Source organism: Balaenoptera physalus, assembly GCF_965194825.1.
Source record: "Balaenoptera physalus genome assembly, chromosome: 8".
In the NCBI taxonomy this organism is placed as follows: Eukaryota; Metazoa; Chordata; class Mammalia; order Artiodactyla; family Balaenopteridae; genus Balaenoptera; species Balaenoptera physalus.
The window spans coordinates 13,200,025-13,215,247 of NC_138887.1; the positions used below are offsets into that span (position 1 = coordinate 13,200,025).

The following is a 15,223-nucleotide window of genomic DNA, read 5'->3' on the forward strand; positions in this document are numbered from 1 at the left end:
CTTTGCTGTGCAAAAGCTTTGAAGTTTCATTAGGTCCCATTTGTTTAATTTTGTTTTTATTTCCATTACTCTAGGAGGTGGATCAAAAAATATCTTGCTGTGATTTATGTCAAAGAGTGTTCTTCCTATGTTTTCCTCTAAGAGTTTTATAGTGTCCGGTCTTACATTTAGGTCTCAAATCCATTTTGAGTTTATTTTTGTGTATGGTGTTAGGGAGTGTTCTAATTTCATTCTTTTACATGTAGCTGTCCAGTATTCCCAGCACCACTTATTGAAGAGACTGTCTTTTCTCCATTGTATATCTTTGCCTCCTTTGTCATAGATTAGTTGACCATAGGTGTGTGGGTTTATCTCTGGGCTTTCTATCTTGTTCCATTGATCTATGTTTCTGTTTTTGTGCCAGTAACATATTGTCTTGATTACTGTAGCTTTGTAATATAGTCTAAAGTCAGGGAGTCTGATTCCTCCAGCTCCGCTTTTTTCCCTCAAGACTGCTTTGGCTATTCGGGGTCTCTTGTGTCTCCATACAAATTTTAAGATGATTTGTTCTAGTTCCGTAAAAAATGCCATTGGTAATTTGATAGGGATTGCATTGAATCTGTAGATTACTTTGGGTAGTATAGTCATTTTCACAATATTGATTCTTCCAATCCAAGAACATGGTATATCTCTCCATCTGTTGGTATCATCTTTAATTTCTTTCATCAGTGTCTTATAGTCTTCTGCATACAGGTCTTTTGTCTCCCTAGGTAGGTTTATTCCTAGGTATTTTATTCTTTTTGTTGCAATGGTAAATGGGAGTGTTTCCATAATTTCTCTTTCAGATATTTCATCATTAGTGTATAGGAATGCAAGAGATTTCTGTGCATTAATTTTGTATCCTGCAACTGTACCAAATTCATTGATTAGCTCTAGTAGTTTTCTGGTGGCATTTTTAGGATTCTCTATGTATAGTACCATGTCACCTGCAAACAGTGACAGTTTTACTTCTTCTTTTCCCATTTGTATTCCTTTTATTTCTTTTTCTTCTCTGATTGCCGTGGCTAGGACTTCCAAAACTATGTTGAATAATAGTGGTGAGAGTGAACATCCGTGTCTCGTTCCTGATCTTAGAGGAAATGCTTTCAGTTTTTCACCATTGAGAATGATGTTTGCTGTGGGTTTGTCATATATGGCCTTTATTATGTTGAGGTAGGTTCCCTCTATGCCCACTTTCTGGAGAGTTTTCATCATAAATGGGTGTTGAATTTTGTCAGAAGCTTTTTCTGCATGTATTGAGATGATCATATGGTTTTTATTCTTCAATTTGTTAATATGGTGTATCACATTGATTGATTTGCATATATTGAAGAATCCTTGCATCCCTGGGATAAATCCCACTTGATCATGGTATATGATCCTTTTAATGTGTTGTTGGATTCTGTTTGCTAGTACTTTGTTGAGGATTTTTGCATCTATATTCATCAGTGATATTGGTCTGTAATTTTCTTTTTTTGTAGTGTCTTTGTCTGGTTTTGGTATCAGGGTGATGGTGGCCTCATAGAATGAGTTTGGGAGTGTTCCTTCCTCTGCAATTTTTGGGAAGAGTTTGAGAAGGATGGGTGTTAGCTCTTCTCTAAATGTTTGATAGAATTCACATGTGAATCCATCTGGTCCTGGACTTTGGTTTGTTGGAAGATTTTAAATCACAGTTTCAATTTCATTACTTGTGATTGGTCTGTTCATATTTTCTATTTCTTCCTGGTTCAGTCTTGGAAGGTTATACCTTTCTAAGAATTTGTCCATTTCTTCCAGGTTGTCCATTTTATTGGCATAGAGTTGCTTGTAGTATCTCTTAGGATGATTTGTATTTCTACGGTGTCTATTGTAACTTCTCCTTTTTCATTTCTAATTTTATTGATTTGAGTCCTCTCCCTCTTTTTCTTGATGAGTCTGGCTAATGGTTTATCAATTTTGTTTATCTTCTCAAAGAACCAGCTTTTAGTTTTATTGATCTTTGCTATTGTTTTCTTTGTTTCTATTTCATTTATTTCTGCTCTGATCTTTATGATTTCTTTCCTTCTGCTAACTTTGGGTTTTGTTTGTTCTTCTTTCTGTAGTTCCTTTAGGTGTAAGGTTAGATTGTTTATTTGAGATTTTTCTTGTTTCTTGAGGTAGGCTTGTATAGCTATAAACTTCCCTCTTAGAACTGCTTTTGCTGTATCCCATAGGTTTTGGATCATTGTGTTTTCATTGTCATTTGTCTCTAGGTATTTTTTGACTTCCTCTTTGATTTCTTCAGTGACCTCTTGATTATTTAGTAACGTATTGTTTAGCCTCCATGTGTTTGTGTTTTTTACGTTTTTTTCCCTGTAATTCATTTCTAATCTCATAGCATTGTGGTCAGAAAAGATGCTTGATATGATTTCAATTTTCTTAAATTTACTGAGGCTTGATTTGTGACCCAAGATGTGATCTATCCTGGAGAATGTTCCGTGCGCACTTGAGAAGAAAGTGTAATCTGCTGTTTTTGGATGGAATGTCCTATAAATTTCAATTAAATCTATCTGGTCTATTGTGTCATTTAAAGCTTGTGTTTCCTTATTAATTTTCTTTTTGGATGATCTGTCCATTGGTGTAAGTGAGGTGTTAAAGTCCCCCACTATTACTGTGTTACTGTCGATTTCCTCTTTTATAGCTGTTAGCAGTTGCCTTATGTATTGAGGTGCTCCTATGTTGGGTGCATATATATTTATAATTGTTATATCTTCTTCTTGGATTGATCCCTTGATCATTACTTAGTGTCCTTCCTTGTCTCTTGTAACATTCTTTATTTTAAAGTCTATTTTATCTGATATGAGTATAGCTACTCCAGCTTTCTTTTGATTTCCATTAGCATGGAATATCTTTTTCCATCCCCTCACTTTCAGTCTGTATGTGTCCCTAGGTCTGAAGTGGGTCTCTTGTAGACAGCATATATATGGGTCTTGTGTTTGTATCTATTCAGCAAGCCTGTGTCTTTGGTTGGAGCATTTAATCCATTCACGTTTAAAGTAATTATCGATATGTATGTCCCTATGACCATTTTCTTAATTGTTTTGGGTTTGTTTTTTAGGTCCTTTTCTTCTCTTGTGTTTCCCACTTAGAGAAGTTCCTTTAGCATTTGTTGTAGAGCTGGTTTGGTGGTGCTGAATTCTCTTAGCTTTTGCTTGTCTGTAAAGCTTTTGATTTCTCTGTCTAATCTGAATGAGATCCTTGTTGGGTAGAGTAATCTTGGTTGTAGGTTCTTTCCTTTCATCACTTTAAGTATATCATGCCACTCCATTCTGGCTTGTACAGTTTCTGCTGAGAAATCAGCTGTTAACCTTATGGGAGTTCCCTTGTATGTTATTTGTCGTTTTTCCCTTGCTGCTTTCAATAACTTTTCTTTGTCTTTAAATTTTGCCAGTTTGGTTACTGTGTGTCTCGGCGTGTTTCTCCTTGGGTTTATCCTGTATGGGACTCTCTGCGCTTCCTGGACTTGGGTGGCTATTCCTTTCCCATGTTAGGGAAGTTTTCGACTATAATCGCTTCAAATATTTTCTCTGGTGCTTTCTCTCTCTCTTCTCCATCTGGGACCCCTATAATGTGAATGTTGTTGCATTTAATGTTGTCCCAGAGCTCTCTTAGGCTGTCTTCATTTCTTTTCATTCTTTTTTCTTTATTCTGTTCCACAGCAGTGAATTCCACCATTCTGTCTTCCAGGTCACTTATCCGTTCTTCTGCCTCAGTTATTCTGCTATTGATTCCTTCTAGTGTAGTTTTCATTTCAGTTATTGTACTGTTCATCTCTGTTTGTTTTTTCTTTAATTCTTCTAGGTCTTTGTTAAACATTTCTTGCATCTTCTCGATCTTTGCCTCCATTCTTATTCCGAGGTCCTGGATCACCTTCACTATCATTATTCTGAATTCTTTTTCTGGAGGGTTGTCTATCTCCACTTCATTTAGTTGTTTTTCTGTGGTTTTATCTTGTTCCTTCATCTGGTACATAGCCCTCTGCCTTTTCATCTTGTCTGTCTTTCTGTGAATGTGGTTTCTGTTCCACAGGCTGCAGGATTGTAGTTCTTCTTGCTTCTGCTGTCTGCCCTCTGGTGGATGAGGCTATCTAAGAGGCTTGATGGGAGGGACTGGTGGTGGGTAGAGCTGACTGTTGCTCTGGTGGGCAGAGCTCAGTAAAACTTTAATCCACTTGACTGCTGATGGGTGGGGCTGGGTTCTCTCCCTGCTGGTTGTTTGGCCTGAGGCAACCCAACACTGGAGGCTACCTGGGCTCTTTGCTGGGGCTAATGGTGGAGTCTGGGAGGGCTCACTCACACCAAGGAGTACTTCGCAGAAGTTCTGCTGCCAGTGTCCTTGTCCCCACGGTGAGCCACAGCCACCACCCGCCTCTGCAGGAGACCCTCCAACACTAGCAGGTAGGTCTGATTCAGTCTCCCCGGGGGTCACTGCTCCTTCCCCTGGGTCCCGATGCGCATACTACTTTGTGTGTGCCCTCCAAGAGTGGAGTCTCTGTTTCCCCCAGTCCTGTCTAAGTCCTGCAATCAAATCCCACTAGGCTTCAAAGTCTGATTCTCTAGGAATTCCTCATCCCATTGCCAGACCCCCAGGTTGGGAAGCCTGACGTGGGGCTCAGAACCTTCACTCCAGTGGATGGACTTCTGTGGTATAAGTGTTCTCCAGTTTGTGAGTCACCCACCCGCCAGTTATAGGATTTGATTTTGCTGTGATTGTGCCCCTCCTACCATCTCACTGTGGCTTCTCCTTTGTCTTTGGATGTGGGGTATCTTTTTTGTGAGTTCCAGTGTCTTCCTGTAGATGATTGTCCAGCAGCTAGTTGTGATTCTGGTGTTCTCGCAAGAGGGAGTGAGAGCACGTCCTTCTACTCCACCATCTTGGTTCCTCCTCGGTGCTCAATTTTAGATCATCCAAAGCTTATCTAGTTAAGCTATTCACAGGCTAAAAAAGGGATTAGAAAGTTGAGGATTATATGTAGTTATTTTAGGAATGATAGTGGGAACTGAAGAAGTACATCAGGTAACATGTTTTGGTTCCCAATTAAAGTATAGAAACAAGACTTAAACTGGCTTAACAGGAAGGAAGTTTATTGTCTAACGTAGCAATTAACAGTATACCATCAGGGACTTCCCTGGTGGCGCAGTGGTCAAGAATCCACCTGCCAGTGCAGGGAACTCTGGTTCGAGCCCTGGCCCGGGAAGATCCCACGTGCCACGGAGTAACTAAGCCCGTGAGGCACAACTACTGAGCCTGCACTCTAGAGCCCTTGAGCAACAAATACTGAGCCTGCGTGCCACAACTACTGAAGCCCGCGCACCTAGAGCCCATGCTCTGCAACAAGAGGAGCCACCGCAATGAGAAGCCCACGCACCGCAATGAAGAGTAGCCCCCACTCGCTGCAACTAGAGAAAGCCCGTGCATAGTAATGAAGACCCAACGCAGCCAAAAATAAATAAATAAAATTTTTTAAAAACAAGTAAACAATATACCCTCATTCGGTAATAAGAATCAGGGTTGGTTAATCCATTTGTTCAGTGATACCTTCATTCCAGGTTTTTCCCATCTTTCTGTCATCCTTAATATAGGCTTCATTTTCAGGCTCATGGCAAGATATTTTTAGCACTTCTATACATCAAATTCTGAAATGACAATGTCCAGATGATAAAGGGAGGAGACATCTGTTCTCATCGCTTTTCTTTAGGATGGCAGACAATGTCTCAGAGCTATCTTCCATCCAGCAGGATTCTCCTCACGTCTCACTGGCCAGGTTTTGGCCACAAACCATTTATGAACCCACTGGCAAGGAGTATAGAATTTCCATGATTAGCTTGTGTTAATTATCTGGAGTCAAATGGATGTTTGGGAGTCAATTTTTTAAGTGAGAAGCTGAAGCCAAGATGAGGTATACAATATGTATAGAAGAAAGAGGAGGAATAAAATCAACAAACACTGAAGACTAAGGTTCCTGAGACAGTCTGGTAATATGGGAAGAGTGAAGCTTGTCCCTACACTCTCTTCCGTTTGCAAAAGACTCCTGGTCATAACCCTACAGGAAATCAGGGGAAGACCATAGCGTCTCACAGGTATGTCACTAACAAAGTCACCTGGAGCAAGGCTGTCATTCATTGATTCAACATTTATTGAGCACTGGGATAAATAATGAAGATAAAAATGAATGATTTGTGGTTCCTTTCCTCAAGGAGCACACAGTCCAGTGAGGAAGTCATAATAAACTGTTCCAGGAGCTATAAAGAGGACTGTGAACTGTGTCGCATGGCAGAGACGATGAAGTGAGGGTGGAAGGATTCACCGGGGAGAATCACAGGTGCCTGTGCTAAGTACTGAATATGAATAAATTGTCAGACACATAAACAGATAGGGAGGAGCCTTCTAGGAAAAGGGAACAACGGATATGGAGACCCTGAGGCACAAGAGGACATGGCAGAGTAGAGGAACATGAAGATACCTGGTGTGGCCGGTGAGTCAGAGTTGTTTGAGTTAAAGTTGTCAAAGCAGGCTTTCCACTGAAAGGTCTCATAATCCATGATAAGAAGATTGGGATCTTTAGATCTAGTAGAGCCACCGAAGGATTGTAAGCAGGGGTGGGACCTAGTCAAATTTGTATTTTCCGGAGCTTACTCTGGCAGTAGATGGAAGATAGTGCAGGGATGAGGCTAAAATCAAGCAAACTGTTTAGGGAGGTAAATTCAGTGGGCTTCAGTTTCCTTATCTACGTTGGCATTGGGCTAGGTTAGGCATCACAAGTGCAGCCTCTGCCAGGGCGGGACAAGTCCTGTGTGTGTGTCAGGTGCACTGTGTACAGCTGGGGGCTCCATCGATGAATAGAACATCCCAGCTAAAATAGGACAGCAGCGACTCAGCCCGGGGTGTTGTGTGTAGCTGCAGACCTAGCAGTGCCAGACTTTCCAGTTTAAAACACTTTTTATGAAGTCTTTCAGTATTTATATGTTGGTAACTCATTCAACGGTGAAAACCAACATCAGCAGCAAGACTAGACAAGCTAAGTAAATACATCTGCCAGCTAAATTCTGATGGTATTCATCAGTTGGGCACCTTGGGACATGAAAAGCTCAAGGGCCCCTTCCAGCTCTAACAATATATGATTTTATGATATCCCAATGGTATTTGTGCTACCCTATCACTGGTCATTCATGGTAAGTCATTCACACAGATGAAAATCTTTGGTGTTGCTTTAACAAGCCTAACCAGATATTTCCAGGGTTAGCATTCACCCATTGATATTTACATTTATTCATTCATTCACTCAACAAGTGTTTATATAGTGCCAGTTATATGTAAAGCATTGTTAAACTGAGATAGAGAGATAAAAGAAAGGAATGAACCTGGGGGGTTGAGGAGGAGAGGCTGGGACTTCTTACAAGAAGAAGAATTCAGTCATTTCTTACCTGTTGCCTCCACCGGCAGGTCTTATTGGAGAGATTCTGCAGCCTGGCCCAGGGCCTTCATGCCCACCCTTTCCAGCTCACAAGATGCAGGGGTGAGCAAACTTGTCCACTGGGGGTTCCGGGACACTCAGGATCTGACTGCTTACTCTTCCATCTGAAGAAAAGACAAGTGGAAATAAAGGAAAGAAGGTGAAATGAAAAAAAAACAACTAAATTGCTGCTTAAAGTGGATTCCTGTGTTTATTACAAGACTAAGGTAATCAGTGACATTTGTGAAGGAGGACTTTTTACAAAGTCAGCCTAGGGACTTCCCTGGCCGTCCAGTGGTTAAGACTCCACAGTCCCAATGCAGGGGCCCCGGGTTTGATCCCCCGGCGGGGAACTAGATCCCCAGGCCCTTGAAGATCTTGCACATGGCAACGAAGATCCCTCATGCACAACTAAGATCCGGTGCAGCCAACTAAATATTTTTAAAAAGCCAGCCTAGGATTTTCTTTTTTAAAAACAGAATAAATATGAAAATGAAAGGCATAGAAAAACGTGTTATTATATGGTACATTTGTGTAGAAAATGCAGAATCTTTCTCTAGAAGAAAACATGCACATAGGAACTAGCATTTGAATTCTGTTTAATTTCTACCATCAACAGAAAGGGAGCTTGAGATGAAATTAAGTTCTAAAAAAACAAAGAAAGTTAAAATATACTAACACTAAATAAAGCAAAAGAAAACAATAAATTACCATTTTAAACTTATTTTAAACCATTTTAATGTAAAATTTTTAACAAAATTACCATTTTAGGGCTTCCCTGGTGGCGCAGTTGTTGAGAATCTGCCTGCCAATGCAGGGGACACAGGTTCGAGCCCTGGTCTGGGAAGATCCCACATGCCACGGAGCAACTAGGCCCATGAGCCACAACTACTGAGCCTGCGCATCTGGAGCCTGTGCTGCATAACGAGAGGCCGCGATAGTGAGAGGCCCGCGCACCGCGATGAAGAGTGGCCCCCACTTGCCGCAACTAGAGAAAAGCCCTCACACAGAAACAAAGACCCAACACAGCCAAAAATAAATAAATAAATAAATAAAAGTGCTAAAAAAAAGAAAAAAGAATTACAAAGATCTTAAAAATTATAATACCCAATGTTGTTCATGTAATACAGAATGGTGTCAAAAGCTTAAAAGATTATATTAGTAAGAATTTATCCAAAAGAAATTATTTAACATGTGTATAAAGATTTAAACATAAGGATGATTATCATAATACACATTTTAGAAACCTGAAAACAGACTAAATAGCAATAGGGAATCGACTAAATAAATGGCATAAATGTGTTGCTATCAGGTTATTAACCATGGCTCATTTATTCTCATAGAAAGCTGTCTCAGGGAAGCCTATTTTGGTTTATGTATAAGAAAGAATCTTCTAACAGCTAGAGTCATGTAGCAATGGAGTGGGCAACTTGGGGCACTCCAGCAGGACTTTTTAGCAAGAGCTGTCATGTGTCACACAGCTCCATGGGCAATAGGATAGGGCTGTCCAGGAGGGAAAGAACTAGGAGAAACCAGAAAGGTCATGTTAGGGAAGTGGTTAAGTTCCAAAAGGTTAGAAACAATGGAAACCATCAGATAAATACCATGGGTCCAGACCAGTAGCGTCCGAGCCACGTTACATAATTTTAAATTGCCTTGTAGCCAAATTTGAAAACGACAAATGAGGAAAATTAATTTTCATAATACATTTTATTTAACCCAATATATCCAGAATATTATCATTTCAGCATGCCATCTATCTATCCATCTGTCTATCTATCTATCTATAACTATCAAGGAGATATTTTATATTCTTACTATGTGTTCAGAGTCTGGTGTGTGTTTCACACTTGCAGCACATTCTGCATGAGCCACATTTCAAGTGCTCAGTGACCACATATGGCTGTGCTACCATGTTGGACAGCACTGCTCAGAGTCTGAGATGAGTGTCTGCACTCGTAACACTAGTGACCAGTGTTGTGACCTCCTAGGCTATTTTGTTCACCACCTCTTTTCTGAGCCTTGCTGGGTGAGGAAGGACTTGGGTACTCGGGTGGAAAGTATACCTGAAAATAGGTCCAAGGGCAGACAGCTGCAGAAGTCAGCATCTAAGACAATGTCCCCTCAGTGAGCATGAGGGGATGGGATTCCTGCCCTGGCCAACAAATTGGGCTTCACTGTCCTTCCCACCACTGAGTCCCTGAACCCTAGGGTGGGTTTCAGGCCCCGGACCTCATAGTTTCTGTCTAACAGAAACAGCAGGTGCTCAATTTCATGTTACTCCTGTTAATGTCAAGTGTACAATGGCATGCCATGCCCTCGCTAGACAGAAAGACAGACAGACAGACACAGATAGACAAAAGGTGCCTCAGCAAAGCTACCAAAATACCACATAACTGTTTTGGTAGGTAGCTTTTATTTATTTTTATTTATTTTAAGCTTTATTTTATTGAAGTATAGTTGATTTACAATGTTGTGTTAATTTCTGCTGTACAGCAAAGTGATTCAGTTATATATATATATATATATATATATATATATATATATATATATATATATATATATAACTGAATATATATGTATTTTTTTCATATTCTTTTCCATTATGGTTCATTACAGGATACTGAATAGAGTTCCCTGTGCTATACAGTAGGACCTTGTTGTTTATCCATTCTAAATGTAATAGTTTGCACCTACTAACCCCAAATTCCCAGTCCATCCCGCTCCCTCTCCCCCTCCCCCTCGGCAACCACAAGTCTGTTCTCTATGTCTGTGAGTCTGTTTTTGTTTCATAGATAGGTTCATTTGTGCCATATTTTAGATTACACATATAAGTGACATCATATGCTATTTGCCTTTCTCTTTCTGACTTACTTCACTTAGTATGATAATCTCTAGGTCCATCCATGTTGCTGCAAATGGCATTATTTTGTTCTTTTTTATGGCTGAGTAGTATTCCATTGTATATATGTACCACATAGAAGATCGACTTCTTAATCCTTGACATTTTAACTTTAATGTTAGGGGTGTAATTTAAGGTTGCTCAGCAAAGAGTCTTGGTCAGAAACGCTAACCTGATTGATGAAAAAGGGGGTTCAGGAAAGAGGTGGAAAACTTACTCTATGATGTGCTTCCTGGGACGGAAGCCAGGAGGTTCATGCTTGTGCACCCTGGCTGGTGCTCATATCTAAGAAGGTGTACAATCATATTGGCGGTGGGGTGGGGAAGTGGTAGCAGAAACGCAGACACTTGTTAGGTGGACAGAGGGTATCGTGATCATCATCATGTCTGTGAAGTCACACGTCTATGAATCAATTTCTAAATCTTGGCTTCCCTAACAGTCACCCAGGGATCTTGTTTAAAATGCATAATTCTCATCTCTACTTTCAGAGATTCTAATGCAGCAAGTCCGGGGCTGGACCCAAGGAGTCTGGATGTAAGCAGCATCCCAGGGGATCCTGATGCAGTTGGTCCCTGGAGAAATACGGTATTTCTAGCAACATTTCCAGGCACAAGGATCAGGATCTGGCCCCTCACTAGCCAGGAGCGCTAGGATAGAGTCAGGGTCCCAAGAGGGGCCAGCCTGCGAGGAATTGGGTGGCCACCAAGTCATACCGCATGAGCCAAGGAGATGGGAGGTAGAGGAAAGGGCAGGGGGATTCCAGAGAGCCAGCTTCCTGGACCGTAGCACAGAAAATGAGGCTCGTCACAGACACTCCCTCTCCCCGCTGGGACTGACAACCGTCTCTCCTAAGGCATGTTCTTTTCCTATGAAATGAGCCAACGTCAAAGACTTGGCGCTCCTGCCAGGTTAGTTTATTCGTCCTTCCGCTCTAAGCTCGCCTGGAGTCTATATTTCCAACACGGAATCTCATAACCATACTTGGCGGGGATGTGGTTCATAGAGTTAGCAGTAAAAGTATAATCCAGAAGCAGGCTAACATAGGACTCAGACGGCAAAAACTGGATTATTTGGTGTAAGAAGTTGAAAGCAAGGCGTTCTAAGGCGAGTGATGCATTACTTGGGATAAGTCACCAGAGGGCGCCGGAGCATCCTTCTCCAAAAGAAGTTTCAGTTCAGCAAAACCCTTTAGGCATCAGTTAAACAAAAACACTTGCTCAAAGCGACAGGCTCCACCGAGGTAACCCTAAAGGCAGAAGAGAGTGGACAGGCGGTCCCTGAAAAAGTCTTCTGAGGCATGTAATCTCATTGAAGTAATCCGTTTTACGTTAAAAATTGACATGACTTTCCACGGAATCTCCTAATACATCCTGGTTTGCTTTAATGTAGCACACAACGTTTTACATTTCTTAGGCCCTAAACAGGACGCTCCGGAGGGCGTCGTGCTGGTCTCTGGCACACAGTGGCGGGTCCTGGATTCCTGCAGCCAGAAATCACCGGGGACTGTGAACCCACTTGCCTGCTGTGGACACCTCCTACACGCCTGATTCGGAACTTGGAACCCTGGGCTGATGACCGCGGAGAGCCCCTATTCCACTGTCTTAGTTTACACAGGGGGAACTGAGGCTCAGAGTCGCACAGGGAGCTGTTCCGAATTACAAATCAGGTTAGTCTTGCAGTGAAACTCCGTTTTTCTAACCCGTGAATTAACCCTCGAGTCCCCAACAGGAATGGGGCTCGGTCCACGGATGGTCTAAAGCCTAAACAAGGATAAGAAAGGGACTGAGATCCTGGAAGTGGAGTTCAGAGTCCAAGAGGGCAGCCTCGTGCAGAGGGTATGCGGGAGGCGACTTCGAGCAAGACTACTCTTCTGCAAAATCCCGTGTGGTGCTGCCACCCTGTGGTCAACTAGGAAATTGAACTCAAACTTTGCCATAATGCTACCTTTTCCCTTAAATGATAATGTTTTGTAAAAGAGCTGGCATTTGCTATAGTTCTCTTTTTTCCTAATGCATTTGCTGGGTATTTCCAAGCTCCGTGATCATTAGAGAAATACTAAGGGACAAATAGGAAGAGACATGACAATTTCACAACTGATTACTTTTTTTTTTTTTTTTAATCTTTTGGCCCCGTGGCATGTGGGATCTTAGTTCCACTGACCAGGGATCGAACCCGAGCCCCCTGCATTGGCAGCACGGAGTCTTAACCACTGGACTGCCAGGGAAGTCCACAACCGATTACTTAGAAATTAAATTAAAAACTTCCATTTTTTCTAGACTCAGCCTTTGTGAGTGTAAAAGATCTGTGGATCTGGAATATTTTATAATATGCATTTGCTATGTAATCACTGACTCACAAAACATTCTGAATTAAAATAATGGCAAACATTTGATATTTACTGTGTGCTGTATCCATATTTTATGTGGATAAAAGTATTTTATAGATGCATAAAGTATCCATACGGACTTCCCTGGTGGCACAGTGGTTAAGAATCCGCCTGCCAATGCTGGGGACACGGGTTCAAGCCCTGGTTCGGGAAGATCCCACATGCCGCGGAGCAAGTAAGCCTGTGTGCTGCAACTACTGAGCCTGCGCTCTAGAGCCAGCGAACCACAACTACTGAGCCCGCGTGTCACAACTGCTGAAGCCCGCTTGCCTAGAGCCCGTGCTCCACAACAAGAGAAGCCACTGCAATAAGTCCACGCACTGCAACAAAGAGTGGCCCCCACTCGCCGCAACTAGAGAAAGCTCGCACGCAGCAATGAAGACCCAACACACCCAAAAATAAATAAATTACAAAATAAAAAAATAAAGTATCCATACGTTATGTGGATTAATTTATTTAAACCTCACAATAACCCCCAAAAGGTAAGTGTCATTATTATCCTCATTTCACAGATAAAGAAACTGAGGCATGGAGATATTGAGTAATTTGCTCAAGGTCACACAGCAAACAGATGGTGAATTGGGGGTCCAGCCCATGATGTTTGGCCTAGAAGCCTGTGATCTTAACCACAAGACCAGTGGTTCTCAAAGTGTGGCCCCTAGACCAGCAGCACCATCATTACCTGGAAACTCAATAGAATTGCAAGTTCCTGGGCCCTACCCCAGACCTACCTTTTTTTTTTTTTTGGCTGCGTTGAGCCTTTGTTGCTGCACGCGGGCTTTCTCTAGCTGCAGTGAGCGGGGGCTACTCTTTGTTGCAGTGCGAGGGCTTCTCATTGCAGTGGCTTCTCTTGTTGCAGAGCACGGCTCTAGGCACGTGGGCTTCAGTAGTTGTGGCACACAGGCTCAGTAGTTGTGGCTCGTGGGCTCTAGGGCGCAGGCCCAGTAGTTGTGGCCCACGGGCTTAGTTGCTCCGCGGCACGTGGGATCTTCCTGGACCAGGGCTCGAACCCACATCCCCTGCATTGGCAGGAGGATTCTTAACCACTGCACCACCAGGGAAGCCAACCCCAGACATTTTGAACCAGAAATTCTGGCGATGGGAACCAGCAGAGTTTTAACCAGCCCTCCAGAGGATTCTGCCACAGGCCAAAGTGTGACAACCACTCACCTAGGCTATGCTACCTCTAATTGTTAGAATATTTAAATAAAAGCAACTCTGTGCCTATACCTACCCTGGAAATCAGTATGGTAGATCATATTACACTGTCGTTTATGTTACTTCATATAATTATGGCATATTCAAAAGACACTTTCCGAGACTTAAAAAAAAAATATATATATATATATATATATTTTTTTTTTTTTGGAACATAGCAATTATATAATTAAGACCCTAAAAAAATTAGCTTCATTTCCCAAACTCATCAAACCACTGGTGACTGTCTTGATTAGGATAACGACCTACTTCTGGAGAGAAGAGCCCCAAGGGCAGAGGGTGTCGGTGGTTCTGAAGAGAAGCAGAGGACACACCCAGGGGTTCAGAGCAGAGGCTGACAGCAGGGAATAATTCCACTTTTACTCTAAAACAAAACATAAAGTAAATGTTAAAAAGAGGAAATTGCCTGGGCAGCAGATATTTTTTTTCCCCTCAGCTTGACAGCCAGAGAAAGAATGATGGGGCTTCCCCGGCAAAAGTAGGGTGACCCTCATTGTAGCAATTTAGTTAAACTGGAACTACACTTCCCAAAATTCCCTTCCCTGCACAGTTCCAGGTTGGCATGGGCCGCAAGAGACATCTGGGGTGGAATTTGGAGGGCAGAAGTGAAACAGTAGCCATATTCCTTCTCTGGAGACTGGTTTGGGGTGTGAGGCACCGTTGCAGCCCAAGCTCCTGGCTCAACTCGGTGGTGTGGGCAGCACTGAGCTCACTGCCCCGCCAATCCCCGTGGGAGCCTCCTTCAGCGTCTGACTCCCGAGCCAGGTGTGTGGTTAATTCCACAGTGGAGGGCTCTGGCTTTTCCTATAGGACACCCACTCCCTTGAACTTGGAGGCTTTTTGAAAGACACATGTGAGTTCCAGTCTGTTCTTTGGTTCCAGCTTCATGCTTGTGCGTTCCAGTTTGTCCTTGATCTCCCCCACTTCATATCCATCTTCATCTTCACTTCTGGAATACCTGCCCTGGAGACTTCAGGCCCCAGTACATAGGCTGTTTAGCTCACAAAATTATTTAGTGCTTATAATGTTATATATCACTCCTAGTGGTGGTGTTTTTTTCTCTAATTGAACCCTGACTGCTCTATGGGAACAGAGAGGACATCCCATCTGAGAACAGACAATGGACAAGCCAAGAGGAAAAAAAAAAAAAAAAGATGCTGGAGACTGAAAGTGCCCTGGTTGAGTAAACCAGGGACTGTTAGGGTGACACAATTTTCAGGGGAAGAAA

At 42.3% G+C, this 15,223-nt stretch overlaps 1 long non-coding RNA gene across 1 annotated transcript in view; it reads left to right on the plus strand.

Annotated features, from left to right (window-relative positions):
* The window catches only part of LOC309666289, a 157,736-nt gene that overhangs the window by 32,274 nt on the left and 110,239 nt on the right, over nucleotides 1-15,223 (plus strand). The window contains exon 5 of the long non-coding RNA XR_014266998.1: nucleotides 10,880-12,057. This is a non-coding gene — a long non-coding RNA (uncharacterized lncRNA). The remainder of the gene's footprint in view (nucleotides 1-10,879; nucleotides 12,058-15,223) is intronic.